Here is a 16,275-nt window from a genome sequence, read left to right on the forward strand (position 1 = left end):
AAAAGAACACTTAGAAAAGTGTGAAATGCAACAGTAACATATAAAGTTATCAAATAAATGTTTGCAGAAAGGCAGCAAAATTAATCACCCAGGGTAGAGCCATAACTTGAAGCTCCCGGGCCCCAGTGCAAAACCTGTAACAGGGCCCCCCAACTATAATGCTTTATTCATAGTACTGGGCTCCCTATATGGAGAAGATAGACCTTATGGGCCTCTAAGGCTCCTGGGCCCGGGTCCAACCACATCCCCTGCATCCTCTATAGTTATGCCCCTGACCCAGGGCTTCTTAGACAATGCAGACTTTGGCTGGCCCACAGGTTTTTTTTGGAGTGCAAAATGTCATACAGGTTTTATAATTGTGGAAAATGTTCACAACAAATCAAACCCAAGCTAAAAAAAGGAATGTGGTGGACGGGTATAAACCACTCCAGATTGACTAACACAGTCTATGACAGTGTGCAAGAGTAACTCCTAAAACTGTGCCATAAAGGGTACCTGTTAGGTCCCATGAGCCCCATAAGTTTATGGGTTCATAGGACAGGGGCTGCTGACTCCTGGATCGTGAGGGTAGTTTTACAGCTGCCCTGGGGGTTCTGCTTTGCTGCTCCATTCGGGGAGCAGGAAAGAGGAATCTCCATGGCTGAATGGCTCCGTCTTAGGATGGAACTGAACAGCACCAAACAGACCCCATTGATTACAATGGGGTATATTCACTTTCTGCTCAGCTGCCCGGCTTTTGGCCGGAACAAAAAGCACTTTTTCTTCTTGTATTTTGTGCCAGATCTGTGACACAACTCCAACTGGAAGTTCCAGCTCAGACGTGAAACCACCCTAATAGTCATCAGCCTCCTCATTCCTGTGCTGTCGGCCTACAAAACCAGCGCTTTGTTGTAAAGACTCCTTGTCTTTACTGTGTGTGCACACTGTCCATACTGAGGGTGGTTTATGGGCATGCATGCAATGAAGATGAGTTTATAAGCGGATGGTGAGGAAACGCGGACATTTTTAGTGCTCTGATTCTTATTGGGTGTCCAGTACAAGAGCAGGTCTTAAGTGTACAAAAGGATGCAAACAACGGGACTGAAGCTGCTGAGTACGTGTGACCACCAGCACTGGACACGTGAGGGAGTCAAAGCAACAATGGGGGTGGCGTAATAAGTATATAATGGCAATATTTAGACTTCAATTGAAAGCTGATATTTTCCATGATCTAAAAGAGAAATATTTGGTTATTTTTCAGGCAACCCGTTCCTGTGAACCAAAGCAAAGAGCAGCTTCAACTCAGGAGAACTCATTGCAATATAGAACATACTCGTCTGTTCATCCAGGTGAAAACCATGTGATACTACATTTCAAAAATGAGTGTCGTGCTCCACAATCTCCATACTACTGCCAGGTCTGAATAGGTCCTAAAGCAACAGTAATCATGTTAGGAAAAGAAAAAACACATCCGTCCCGCTGCACATGTAACAAGAGATGGGCATCATCTAAAATCACTTCTTTTCTCATTTTTGTTTTAGAAACATTGAAGAATTAAACTCAAAAAATAACACTTGGGAACAAATTTGAACAAACTTTTGCTGACTTCAATTTTTCAAGTGATTTAGACTAAAATAGGCACGCTGATATCAAAAATGCAGTCAGTTTTCTTCTATTAGTTTTTTTTCTCTACAGCTTATCTTAATATAGTTACTCAAGCCTGGGTCGAGTGGAGCACCAGTGTTCTCCTATATGAAACCCCCTTGAGTGGGGATGGGTAAAGCGGGACCTTGGCGACCAGCGGCCGGTTGTTATTTGTCTGGGCTATTCAGTTACACGTGCGACAGTGTGGTGAGGAGCTGTGTGCTGCTCCATATAGTGAATTAGCAAAATTTATTTTTTATTTACACACTTATTTCCTTTCCTTAAGATCCGTCTGCATCTGTTATTTCTCATTGTAAGTGCCTACACAGCCCTGGTTAGTTTTACTATATTTGTGCCAGTTTCACCATTCCCAGTCAAAGGGTGAACATCAGCACATTTGTCAAGCAAACCTCTATAGTATACAGTATTGCAAAGTTAAGGCCCATTTAGACACAACGATTATCATTCATAAGCCCTCTTTTGAGCGATAACCGTTGTATCTAAATGTGCTGCCATCATGCACTGTTCGTTCATCGCTGATTTTTAATAAGCTAAAAGTCAGCAGTGACTCTTATCAGCGCTGCAAGCTGAGTTCTCAGAGAAATATTAGCTGATAGTATTCTTTCAGCTGGTATCCAGCTTGGACTTCTCAGCGGGATACCAGCTGATATCTCTGAGAACAAAGCAGCTGTTTGCATGTACAAAGCAGCTGCTGTTCTTGGAGCTGACAGCAGTGTTCCGCTCTGCCTTCACTTAACTCTTAAGTGGCTAATTAGCTACTTAAGAGTTTATGCAAAGAGGATCGCTTAAAACTGTCACTCAAACTGTCGTTTGAGCGATTTTTGTGCGATCATCTTTCAGTGTAAATGGGGCTTTACCCTTGGTGATCATAATAAGTCTTGGTCCCTCACAAGGTGTTCACGCAGTGTGTCGAGAGTTTACGGATGTGGACGAAGGGAATACGTGATAGGTTGCTATTTGGTATACCTATGGTTTGGCGAGAGCCAAGAGATCATTCCAGGGACTATTACTTTTGGATAGTGAAAACTGCAGGATTAAACAAGAAAAATAAATGTAAAATAGACTCTCTTAGTCTACCATCCTCTATACTTTCCGGTCTGCCATCAGCTATACGTTCCGGTCTGCCATCAGCTATACGTTCCGGTCTGCCATCAGCTATACGTTCCGGTCTGCCATCAGCTATACGTTCCGGTCTGCCATCAGCTATACGTTCCGGCCTGCCATCAGCTATACGTCCCGGCCTGCCATCAGCTATACGTCCCGGCCTGCCATCAGCTATTCGTCCCGGCCTGCCATCAGCTATACGTCCCGGCCTGCCATCAGCTATACGTCCCGGCCTGCCATCAGCTATACGTCCCGGCCTGCCATCAGCTATACGTCCAGTGTCTCATTCAGCTGAAATCCCAGTGCCAGTTTTCATTGAACTACCCTCTCTTGAAGAACAGGATTATGGTGAAGAACTAAGTGACAGCAATGATGAAGATTTTGAAATTGAAGATGATTTAGTTCGTAAGGGATTTGATGAGCGTGAGATGAATGATTTGGCACAAAATTTGGGACTATCAAAAAAGGCTTTAGAACTCCTAGTATCAAGACTGCATGAGAAAAATGTGCTTGAAAAAGGAGTGAAGTTATCCTACTTGTTCTTGTTGGCAACAATTTTTGTGACAGATTTTTTCACATTTCTAGCTGACTACCACAAATCCAACATTACATAACAAATGGTTATTATAGCGGCATATTAGAGACTGCTAATATTGTTTGGGCTGTAGAGAAATATAGGCTGTCATGTTACATTTCATTACTTTAGGATCCTCTGAAGTTGAGTGTAATAATCGTCTTTTTGTTAGCGGCTGTCAAGTTGTCACAAATCGACACAGCATCCAGGATGGGATTAACTCATGTGTAATAGTTTCTCTTTAAATAGCGATCACAAGACATGATATGAAATTACAGCCAGTAGAGAGATCTGTTGCTGGTGTATGAAGGGAAGAAGAAGCAAATGGTTGGGGTCTCAGCTATTCCCAAATGACTGTGATTTCATTTTCTTCAAGGAAAAAAATCCCATAAACCTACTTTTCATTTTTTAATGTAATATCCACATATTAACTGTAACAAAGGCTTCACTTATTCTGCGCTTTCAGAGATATAATGTATCATTTGACACATATTACTAGTAACAGGAGTGTCTCTTTTCATGTATAAAACCACAAATCCATTCGCACGCATTATATATCACATTGCCTGCAGATCAGATGCCACATCATCTCTCTGACAAGAACTACAATGCTCTCCCTTTATAATTCTGCAAGAAAACCTTCTCATATAAACAGAAACTGTCACCAAGATTAAGCTTCCCGAAGGCCAGCTTCACACGGGCGTATTTGCACACACAATACACAGAGAGTAGAACCCGTTGATTTTAATGGCTTTGTTCACATTTCCGTATTTTGCATTTTGGCTGTGCAAAAAATAGAATATTCTCTATTTTGCTGCGTATTTGCGCACCAAAGCTCCCCATAGAAGTCAATGGGTGTGTGCACAATATGCAAGGAGATGCGTGAAACACTGCATAATTAGGCTGGAAAAAGAACTAATCTGTTACTCATTAGCTATTTCAATCAGTGCGTCTTTGTTTTCTGTTCACAAATTAATATGCCTTGTAGGGGCAAAAAGTACAGTGAAATATGTCAATGCGCACACAAAAAGCATAGTTCATTCTGCAAAAACACTGCACTTAGGTGCGCGCAAATACACCTGTGCTCGTGTGAAGCCAATTTAGTTTTGTTGAGCGTGTCCTAAGTGGCTTTACAGACTTCAATAAGGCATATGGTGCAATTTTCCATTAATCTCAATTATAAATTGTAGTCATGACATAGTAACATAGTTCGTAAGGCCGAATGAAGACAATGTCCATCTGGTTCAGCCTGTTTATCCTCCTGTGTTGATCCAGAGGAAGGCAAAAAACCCTAAGAGGCAGGAGCCAATTAGCCCTTTTGGGGGGAAATTCCTTCCCGACTCCATAATGGCGATCAGACTGTTCCCTGGATCAACACCTACTCTAAAGACTTGCGGACGACTACTTTAGATAGTCTGAAGATGACTTCATCACTATATGTCAGTAAGAGGAGCCAGAGCACCTTTCTGGAGTGTAACAGGAGAAACAATAAGCATACAAGTCATCGTTCGTCGTTCAGTTGCTGAAAGCATTTACACTGAACGATTATCGTTAAGATTCCAGCAAACCGGCGAGAATCTAAAGGATGATGGGCCAGTGTAAAAGGGCCCATAGGTTTGATTCACACGAGCGTATTTGCACGTGCAAAAATAGTTTTGAATGCACTGATTTCAATGTGTTTGTTCACATGTGCATATTTTTCCTGCTCATTTCAATAGCACCAAAAAAATGCAGCATGCACTATTATCCTGCGCATTAAAAGTCCCCATAGATATCAATGGGGATGCGGAAATGTGTGCAACAACGCTAAGACATGCGTGAAACACTGCATAATTGCACTGGAAAAAGAACACATCTTGAAGTCATTAGGCTAATTATGGCGGGTAGCATCAGGGTGTACTTGTTGGCAACCAGAAAGTACAGTAAAATACACCAATGCGCGTGCAAACAAACAACATTCGTTCCACAAAAACACTGCGCTCATGCGTGTGCAAATGTTCTATGTCCATGTGAATCCAGCCTTAATCTTTGCCAGTTTCAGAGCACTACAGAAAAAAAAAGCTGCCCCAAAATCGCCTGTTTTTGGATACCCCTTCTCTCCCAAAACATTTAATAAAAAGTAATCAAAAAGTTATATTTACCACAAAATGGTGCCAACAAAAACTACAGCTCACTTGGCAAAAGCAAACCCTCACACAGTCCATCCATGCAAAAATTAAAACGTTTTGGGACTGAGAATATGACAGAATGTATTTTATTTTTTAAAGGAAGTAAAACAGTAAAAAAAAAAAACTTTGTTTGATATCACCATAATTGTACTGATCCAGAGAATAAAGTGAGTGTCACTTTTACTGCACCATGAACGTTCTAAAAACAAGAGTCAAAAAACAACGGTGATATTCTGTTTTTTTTTTTCCATTTGACATCACTTAAACAGTTTTCAATGCATTACATAGTAGATTAAATGGGACCATTAAAGTCAAATTATCTCTAAAGAAAAACAAAGCTATTGATGGAAAAATAACAAAAATTATGGCTCTTGGAAGGCGGGGATGAAAAGCCTAAAATAAAAAAACTCAAACTATATCTGGTCTTGAAATGGTTAATCTTAACTTTAGACAGTTTAAAACTAGAGCAGGCAGACAATAGATGTGACAGTAGTGCACCCAGAGCCACAGGTTTGATGCAACTATCTAGACATGTTAGACACTTTGCACCACCTACTGGCTGGCTTACCTGGGACCAATATTTTGCATGAAATTTTTGGCTCACTTTGGCGCATTGTAAGCCAAGCCCTCTTTCTAAACACTCAAAACTGTCTAGTGAGGCGCAAAAAAGTATATAAAACACATAAATCTGGTACAAGGCTCATTCACATTTCTGTATTTTGTGCACGCGCATTATGGTCAGGCATAAAAAAAAAAGCAACATGCTCTATTTTTCTGCGCATTTGTGCAACAAAGCTCCCCATAGAAGCCGCGTTGCATGAAGGTGTGCACAATATGCAAGGAGATGCGTAATACATGGTGTAATTCAGATAGAAAAAGAACAAATCTGGAATTCCTTAGACTAGACATTTCAAGCGGTGCATCTTTGTTTGATGCATGCCAATGAACTTGCTCTGCAGGCGGAAAAAGTACAGTAAAATTCGCTGATACGCGTGCAAAAAATCACAGTTAAAAGTTGCAACGCTCAGGTTTGCGCAAATGCGCTTACATTTGTGGGAAGGAGCCCTTACAACCAGAAAGTGCAATGTGTGCCTGCAAGATTTTCTGGCTATAATCTTAATAAGTTTGTCAGACTATCGCTGGCCATGACTCCCCTCACTAAACCAGGCACTTTTCTCACCGCTTTTAAAAAGTTGCGAATGCAGAGAAAAGTCACGAATTTTAGAACAAATATAATGCCAGGTAAAATTAGTGTTTTTTATTTTTTTATTTTTATTTTTTCACATCGCAAAATGTTTCAAATCAAATAGTAAATCCCTTGCAAGAGTTTTCTTTTAAAACAGCGATGATTGTTGTAAAAGTGTAAATATGTATGGTCATACAAAGAGAAGCAATTCACCGTGCAGTTGTTAATTAAGATGTGAGCCACACATGCCTAGATTATAGCCCCCTGTGGGGTGGGAATGTACACCTGTTCTGCAAGCTAAAATTCTGTCTGTCAGCAATGCTGACTTACAGATTGTACAATGCCGGGTCATAGGACACTCACAGTATGACATGGCATGTGTAATAGAATAGCCCTCACACCCATTCACATCCTATGTTTGGTTTTGCCCAATTATCTGGTCTTCTCATATGATTATATCTAATCCCCCTCATATTCTGGGTTTTACTGCCAATGATGACTTTGCCACTTGTTTGCAGTCTTTTATGTGACCCTTCTTTTTGCTGTGATAAGATCCTTGATCCTAAGATAATGAGCTTGCAGAGTCCTACATATATTGCAAGCAGTGCCTTTTCCAGCTTCGTAAACAAGTGTACAAAAAACTGAGAGAGAAACGGGACGTAAATGTAAGGCTTATTCAGACGACCATATGTGCAAAAAGGCAGTGCAGTGCAACATATTTGTGGAGCAACCGGGTTTGATGAGGTATATTTGCGTGGCTCCTATTAGCCTAATGGGGTACACATGTGTTCTTTTTTCCACAGTTGTGCGCAGTGTTTCACACATTTACTTGCGTTCTTGCAGACCTCACATAGACTTCTATGGGAGTCTTTGCTACTCAAAATGCAGGAAAATAGAGCAGGTCCTATTGTTTTCCGCACATGCAAAACACGCTCATGGTAGGGAACCCATTGAATTCAATAGGTTCTATTCTCTGTGTTTTGTGCAAAGACGCAATATACGGTCTTCTGAAGAAGGCCTTAAGTGTAGTATGATGATGCAAAGCAAGCAAAAAGAGAATTAAATACATCCACTGTATGGTATTGTGCTAGCCTGGGCACATCTCCAATAAACACAAGGATATTTCATCGAAGCCGAAGTCCAAACTGTGGCAAGCTGCAGCCTTGACAGAAGCCAAGAGGTCTTGTCCAGAACCTCAAACTGGCTAAATGGATCACAGGACAGGCTGGTGAAAAACTTTAAAGAGCCGGTAGACCCACATGCTGACAGCATTACTTTATTGGAAACCGTGTTCAACATGTTTCTACCCCACAATGAGCTGCACCAGATGAAGACTCCGATGCAGGATGTAATCCTATGTACATGGGCCTCCCAGATCTTTGAAGTCTCTTGCTGGCCCTACAACAAGCAGCATAAACAAATTCTTTATAGAAGAACTGAGGTAGAGAACAGAGGGACGGGCCTCCACAGGACAAGCAAACCACCTAAAAATATGGAACAAGCCACCATGAGTACAAATATAAATCCAATGCTACACGCAGACAGGCCCAAACAGATGGGTAAAATAAGTGAGGCAGAGTCCACCCCGGACTCCAAGTCCACCCCAGGATTCTCATAACAAAATGGGAATGAAGGCTAAACGGCCCTAAATATAAGGAAAGAGAAGAGAGAAGGAAAAGACTAAGAAAGAACCAAAGGGAGAAGAAAGAGGGGGAAAAGGGGTGACAGGAGAAATGGGGGAGAGAGGAAAGCACTGTGGCAGGCTTAGGAGGTCAATCATGTTACATGGTCATCAGACTGAATCCAGTAATAAACCAGTATATTCTGCAGAGTGCTGGAATTCAAGCCAGTAAAACCACATTTTATAAAACTGATCATAAGGGCCATGTAACACATGCAGACTTCATTGCAGATTTTAAGACCAGTGCAACAGTGTAATAATGTTATTTCTATGGGGCGTGTAAACCCGACCTAATACATGTACAGGCAGCATATTCAATGGTAAAGAAAGACATTGCCAGCAGGAAGGCAAATCCGTTAACAGATATTGAGGACAAGTTTAATAAAGCCACGGCCCTTTTACACACAACGATTAGCATTCAAAACAATGTTGGATAGTGCAAACCTGAATTTATTTATTTATTACCCCCCCCCCAGCAAGCTGGGTAATCATTTTAACGACCTCAGAAGGATGGAAAGCTGAGTCAACCTTGAGCCGCTTGCCTGAACCATGCAGGGATTGAACTCGCAATCGAGCCGGCGCTCGATGAGCCAATCAAAGCCACTCAGTGAATGACATCACTGAATAGCTGTGATTGGCTCATTGAGCGCCGGCTGTGATTGGCTGCTGGCACTCGTTTAGCCAATCACAGAGCTTGCTTTGCTGGAGGCGGGGTATTCAAAGCACCATCACCAGAAGAAGCTGAGATGGAAGACAGGGAGGACTCTGCAGTTTGCCGCAGTGCCGCCGGAGACCATTGAGACGCTGTGGACCAGTTGAGTATTGATTGTTTTGTGGGGTGGGGGGGCAGGTTAGCTAGGTCTTATTTTCAGAAGAGGTCATATATTTCAAGCCTCCCCGAAAACCGGGGTAGGTCCTACTTTCGGGGAAACACGGTATTAAGCCACTTAGGGTACTTTTGCACAGAACGGTGTAAGGGCTTGTTAGCCATCTCAATAATTATCACTCCTATTCTTTGACATAGGAGCAATAATCGCTCACTCAATGGAGGCAGAGTGCTCTGGAGATCTCTTCCGGTCACCTACCTCCATTCAGAGTAAACAGGCAGTCCAACATAGATGAATGACTACCTGTTTACATGGGCCAACAGGTGCTTGGTTTTTAGAAGAGTTAATAACCAGGTGACTCAGACAAGTGACTGATTCTTGCTCAATTGCCATGTTGGATCCTGTGTTTATATGGGTTAATAGTTACCCCTAATCGCTCTTTTGATCGATCAGAGGGGCAACTCTTGGCCCACGTAAAAGTACCCATATTGAAAAACAAAAATTCTAGGCAGAGCGAGCCAAGTAAGGGTTCCAAGGTAGAGTCATAACTAATACTCAACACCTGTGCTATTGAAGAGAAAGCCTCAACAGCTTCTTCTTGTCTCCCTTTCTCGCTGGCATTTGGCGTGTGGCTCAGTCTGAATGGAATCCCCCTTTCTGGTCTACACTGAATCTTATCCACAGAGGACCTGCTCACTTGACTTTATGCTGCACACTGGAGTCATGTGTCTAATTTCCTTACATTAAATATCCAAGAGTCAATGAAAGCACAGCAGCATTCCTAAATAAACACCACTGCTTAGTGGGGGTGCGAAAAGTAAGTCGCAGTGCACGCTTCAGCTGAGTCCAGACTTCAATGGGCTCAAACAATACAGTCCATAAATGAGTGCGAAGCAGCACAGGAAAAATGAATAAAGGAAAAAAGTTGTTCACAGCATTCTTCTTAAAGTGTAAAACATACTTCGCTTTATTGAAACACCCAGGTAAAAAGATGGCAGAACAGCAATGTTTTGGCTGATGTAACAGCCTTTTAAAAGCTTAATGCCAAGACGACAAACTCCATACTTATAAGACATACAAACCATCTTTGATTTATGGACTACATTAAATATCCAATCATGAAAGGGCATATGGCTCTAACAAAGTGGACATTTGTATACCATGTTATCACTACAAACAGGCTATTTTGTATGGTAAATATATGTTGAAATGTGGAAACTCAACACACATTAAACACTCCTAAAGTCTTCCTAATCTGAGATCTACTCTTTCTTATTCCTGCTTGCAGCTCAGAGTTGTATAATGATGACATCTATATGAATCTGTAGAACTATATGCAGTAATCTAAATCAAATCCTAAGTGCGCCATGCTATGAAGGAAGCAGTCAAGGAGAGCCTCTAGCCAAACACAAACATAGCATAGATGTAGACAATGTGGCTACTGTGGATCCCATTCAGAGAGGGCATTCATTCCTATTGTTATTCCCATGTTAATGGATGATGAGAACCTGTACAGATATGAGGTCTCCACAGGTGATGCAATGTTAGCAAACAAGGAAGTGGGAAATGGTATAAAGGGATTGGGAGGGATTGGGGATATCAAGGCCTGCAGATACTTATAAGTTTGGATATGTCAAGCAACATTTGAAAGTGTGCTATGGGTTCGTTTATCCTCTACCTACGCCCGTGCCTCCGGGAACTCTACATAACAGGACCTCAGGTAAGAAAGATTCCATATCGTAACCCTTTAGTTGACGGCCTACTTTGCACCTTAACCCTTTAAGGACCAGGCTATTTTGTACCTGAAGGACCAGACACTTTTTAGGGATTTTACCCATGTGGTGGTTTCACTACCCTATTTTTTCCCTTTAGCTACCAAAATTATTTTTGCTGTGTTTTGTTTTTTTTTTTCTGTAACATATAGGGCTATTTTTAAAATATCTTTTTAAGTGACTTTTTCATGTTTTTTAGTTTTATTAGGGGCAAAAAGCTAAAAAAAAAAAAAAGATTTTTTTTAAAAATTTATAGTTATTTTAGCATAAAGATACTAATTTACTAATTTTAAAAAAAGCAAGGCAGGGAGAGAGTTTCTCATTTTGTTTCAGATGTTTTGATATATTATGTGTATGGTTTCGGATTACAGGGTGCGTACGGCAATGGTTTTGCTTGGCGTCGGCTTTGGGTTATTTTCTTTTTTTTATGTAAATATTTTTAGTTTATTCTGTAATTTTTATTTTACTTATTTATATAAATATTTTTTTACCATCTATGACCCCCATGACATCATATAAGACCTTTGGGGGTCATTCGCACAGTCTTTTTTTTTTTTATTTTTTTATTTCACACTTTTTACAGGATAAAACATCCCACTGTAGTGACAATAGTCGCTGGCAGAGCTGATCAGGTTGGGACCCTACAGCTCTGCTGTAACCTTGAGGATCAGTCGGTCACATGATCCCCGGGTCGCATAGCGGAAGAAACACTTCCACTCTCACTTCTTAGTACATAGCGCTCATTGAGCGCTATGTACCCGGGAAAGAAGAAGGCAGAAGCGGTTCAAAAACACTTCTCCCTTCTCCTCCGAGTTCTCAGCTTTGAGAACCCGACCTGATCCTGCTTGATTGCAGCAGCAGAGGCTTTAATCCCTGCTGTATTTTCACTATTGGCCAGGATTAAAGCCTAGAAACAAGCGCTTGATCCTTAAGGGGTTAATGACCAGGCAATTTTTTTTGTTTTTAGTTCATTAAGTTCCAAGAGCATTAACATTGTTATTTTCTCATGTACACAGCCATATGAGGCCTTGCTTTTTGCAGGATAAGTTGTATTTTGTAATAGTACCACTTTGGAAAAGGTGACCAGACGTCCCGCTTTCCGCCGGGACCCCAGTGGGATAGTCATTTGTCCTGCTTTTGTACCGCTTTTGGGACGTCTGGACTCCAAAAAGGTGATTACCAGCCAGGGTGCTGCAGCTTCTCAGCTGGTAATCACTTACGGTGCCACGGCCAGATGCACACACTGATGGCAGTGTGTGCATCTGGGATCTTCCTTCCCTCCTCCCCTGACCTCTTCTTCTTCGTTCCACAGAAGAATAGGTCAGGGGAGGAAATGCTGCTGCGGGTGCACACACCTCCGGCATGGCAGGGGTGACAAGAGGAGCAACGGCGCTCTGAAGACCAAGAAGAGGGAAATTATGGGTTTCCAGGGAGGGTTGTATTACTACTGAAGCTACTGTGGGGGTCACTGTTACTACTGGGGTCAATATAGGGGACACTATTAGTAATAGTAACAGTAAGGCAGAGGCGGCAGCATCAAAGGGGTGGAATAAAGTTTAAAATCCTTTTATTGCTTCCATATAGTAAAAGGCAACGTTTTGACTACATGTCTTTTTCAAGCCTGCCAGGCTTGAAAAAGAGATGTAGTCGAAATGTTGCCTTTTACTATATGGAAGCAATAAAAGGATTTTAAACTTTATTCTACCCCTTTGATGCTGCGGCCTCTGCCTTACTGTTATGGATTGACCCGGGATTGGAGGTCCATGATCCCATTGACTGGTGGCTGTGCATATACCTACCTTGCCCATCTGGGAAAGCTCTGTTTGAGTGCTGCTGGACCTCTATGTATTGGACTATTAGTAATAGTGTCTCCTATATTAGCCCCAGTAGTAATAGTATTACGGCTGATGCAACTGTGGGGGTCACTATTACTACTGAGACTGCTGTGGGGGGTCACTATTACTACTGAGACTGCTGTGGGGGTCACTATTACTACTGAGACTGCTGTGGGGGTCACTATTACTACTGAGACTGCTGTGGGGGTCACTATTACTACTGTGGCCGCTGTGGGGGTCACTATGAGTACTGGGACTGCTGTGGGGATCACAATTACTACTAAGGCAGCTGTGGGGGTCACTAATACTACTGCGGCCGCTGTGGGGGACACTAATACTACTGCGGCCGCTGTGGGGGACACTATTACTACTGAGGCTACTGTGGGGGTCACTATTATAATGTCTACAGCAGAAATTTCCACAGCAAATTTTGCAGCATTTCTGCATCCCCAAAACAGTCAAAATCTGTACCACTTGTGCGGAGTTTGACTGGAAATTAGCCACGTACCCGCAGCTGATTTCATACTATGTGGCGCTCCCCCTCACCTCCTCCTAAGGCTTCCCGCTGTTGGTGCTCCTCGGCTTTCTGTCCCCAATGGCCTGGTCAGAGGAGGCCATTACAGGCCGCTGGGAACTGGAAGCTGGGGATCGCTGACTGTGGAAAGCATTCGGAGCAGGTAAGGGCAGCATTGCATAGTATAAAATCAGTGGTACAGATTTTGACTGTTTTTTGGATGCAGAAATGCTGCGGAATTAGCTCCGTCTTTTTTTAAAATGGCTCTGTACATTTTATAATAATGAAGGTAGAATCATACATCATGATAAGCCCCGCCCCCTGACCACACCCTGCTGTCCCGCTTTGACCCTGGGAAAATCTGGTCACCTTAACTTTGGAGTACATCTAAATATATTGTTTTACTGTTAGTAATTTTTGAGGGGGGGGGGGGGAATGGAAAAGGAAAAACTGAAATACTGCCTTTGTTTTCTTTGAGATTTTATTTTACAGTAGAAATTAAATGTTATGCTTATTCTGCAGGTAATACGATTATGGCAAAATCAAATATACCTTTTTTTGTCACTACTTTTGCACAATAAAAACACTTAAATTAATTGTATTTGCATCATAACTCTCCACCATCCATAACATTTTTATTATTTTGGTCAAATGAGCTGGAAGAAGCCTTACTTATTGCAAGATCAGCTGTTGTTCCTATCCATACCATTTTGGGGTACATGTGGCTTTTTGATCTTATTTCTTTTTTTTTTTTTTTTTTGAAGGCAGACAAATAAAAGATAGCAATTCTGGCATTTTTTTTCACCATTTACCATGTGGGGTTTCAGGCATAATATTTTTATAGGATGGGTCATTACATATTGACCCATCATTACATATTGCGTGGCAATACCTAAAATGTTTATTTTTTTCATACTAAAGGGGGTTTGTAGGGAAAAAAGTAATATATATATACACTTGAGTATAAGCCAACTTTTTCAGCACATTTTTTATGCTGAAAAAGTCCCCCTTGGCTTATATTTGATAGAGGGACTAGGTAAAAAAAAAGAAAAAGAAATACTCACCTCCCAGCCGGCGTCTGTGTCCCTGGCGCGATGGTCCCCCTCGGTGGTGCGGCAAGCTGCTATGTAATTCTCCCCGCTGTCATCTCTCTGCTCGGCTTTGAATTCCCTCGCCATCAGTAAATAAGCGCTGTGCTTGGATCAAGCGCCATCCAATCACAGGCTGTGTTCGATCATTCACAGCCATTCAGTGAATGACATCACTGAATGACTGTGATTGGTTCGTCGAGCGTCGGCTGTGTTCGAGTGGTGCTCGATCCAATCACAGCGCTTACTTGCTGACGGCGGAGGAATTCAAAGCCGAGCAGAGAGATGACAGCGGGGATAAATACATAGCAGCTTGCCGCATTTAAGTATTAACTTATCTTTTGTGTCTCAAGTAGTGCAGTGCAGTATACCTTCGACGACTCCATAATCAGCCCATGCTGTGATCGCAGTTGATCTATGCGGTTAAACTTTCAGGAATGGAGGACTCTCCAATCCTGGCCATTAGAGCAGGAGCCTGGCTGTTGTCAGACAACCAAATCCTAGTTCTTGCGGACATGGGACCCTTGTGCTGGCCTTAGACTAGGCTGTCACGTTTTTACAGCGGCCTAGACTAAGGCCCTTTAGTGACTGTTGTAAAAACTTATTTCTGGTCACTAAGGGGTTAATGTATGCTGGCAATACACAAAATAAATAAGAAAAAGCTGTGTTAGGAATATTTCATGCACTGCACAAAGATTTTGAAGATTCCTTGTCAAGTGTAAATAGAACTTTTACAAACTCACAATACCAGAGTCTTCGTTGTGTAAAGTGGCCTTTGGACACCATCAATAGTAGAATATGTCATCAGCAAATATTATCCCGAATTTCTGCATACATGGCAGAACTGATCTACAAATAAGGCAGTTTGAAGGTAAAAATCTTGTAAGACTGCAGACAAGTAAGCAGAACAAATTATTTAGAATTTATTGTGTGTAATCAGTTAGCTTTGATCATTCCAGTGGAAGATAAGCGAAGCAAAGGTTATCCTTGATGGCAGAAACTGACCACACCAATGCTGACTTGCGGGTCTTACTACAATTTCAATACATATAGGCTGTAGAATTGAAACGGATCCAAAAATAAAGCTTTCAGAGTGCTTTCAGCTTGTCTAGAGTGCACATGTTCCCAATGGGGAAAGCAGAGTATGCAACTGCCAGCCACTCTAGTGGTGACTTTTCTACTCTGAAAGCAAAAGGATTGGGTATGTTGAAAGTAGACATGTCCAACCCTCTTTCCCCTGAAACCTGCCGCTAGGAAGAGTTTGGAAGCTTACCCCATATACAGCCCCGAAAGGGCTAATTGGCTTCTGCCTCTTGGGGTTTTTGCCTTCCTCTGGATCAACAAGGAGGCTGAACTAGATGGACATTGTCTTCATTCAGCCTAACATAATATGTTACTATGCTATATTAGGACGAATGCACAGGACGGAGTCGGATTCCGCATGCGGGATTCCGCATGCGGGATACTGCAGCGGAATACGACCCAATGCCCGGCCAATGACCCCTGTGTACCTGTCTGCTACCTTCTTATCTGTGCTGCGAATGTGCCGGCTGACGCAAATGCACAGTACAGATAATACCGCACCGTCACTAGGCGATGACGCGGATTTTGCCGCCCGCCCGAAGTGACAGCTGTGGACGGGCCGTGGATCGGATGGCTTCCATTGACTTCAATGGAAGCAATCCGCATGGAAATTGCGCTGAAATAGAATATGCTGCGATTTCCCCTCTGCGAGTGGAAAATTGCAATTGATTTCCACTCATGGACATGGAAAAGCGATTTTCCAGAGCATGTTATGGGCAGTATTTACTGCGGAATTCGGAGGCGGACGCCCGCTCTGGATTCCGCAATGCAAATGCGCCCATGTGCATTGGACCTAAGA

This window comes from Eleutherodactylus coqui, chromosome 2 (genome assembly GCF_035609145.1).
Source record: "Eleutherodactylus coqui strain aEleCoq1 chromosome 2, aEleCoq1.hap1, whole genome shotgun sequence".
Lineage (NCBI taxonomy): Eukaryota > Metazoa > Chordata > Amphibia > Anura > Eleutherodactylidae > Eleutherodactylus > Eleutherodactylus coqui.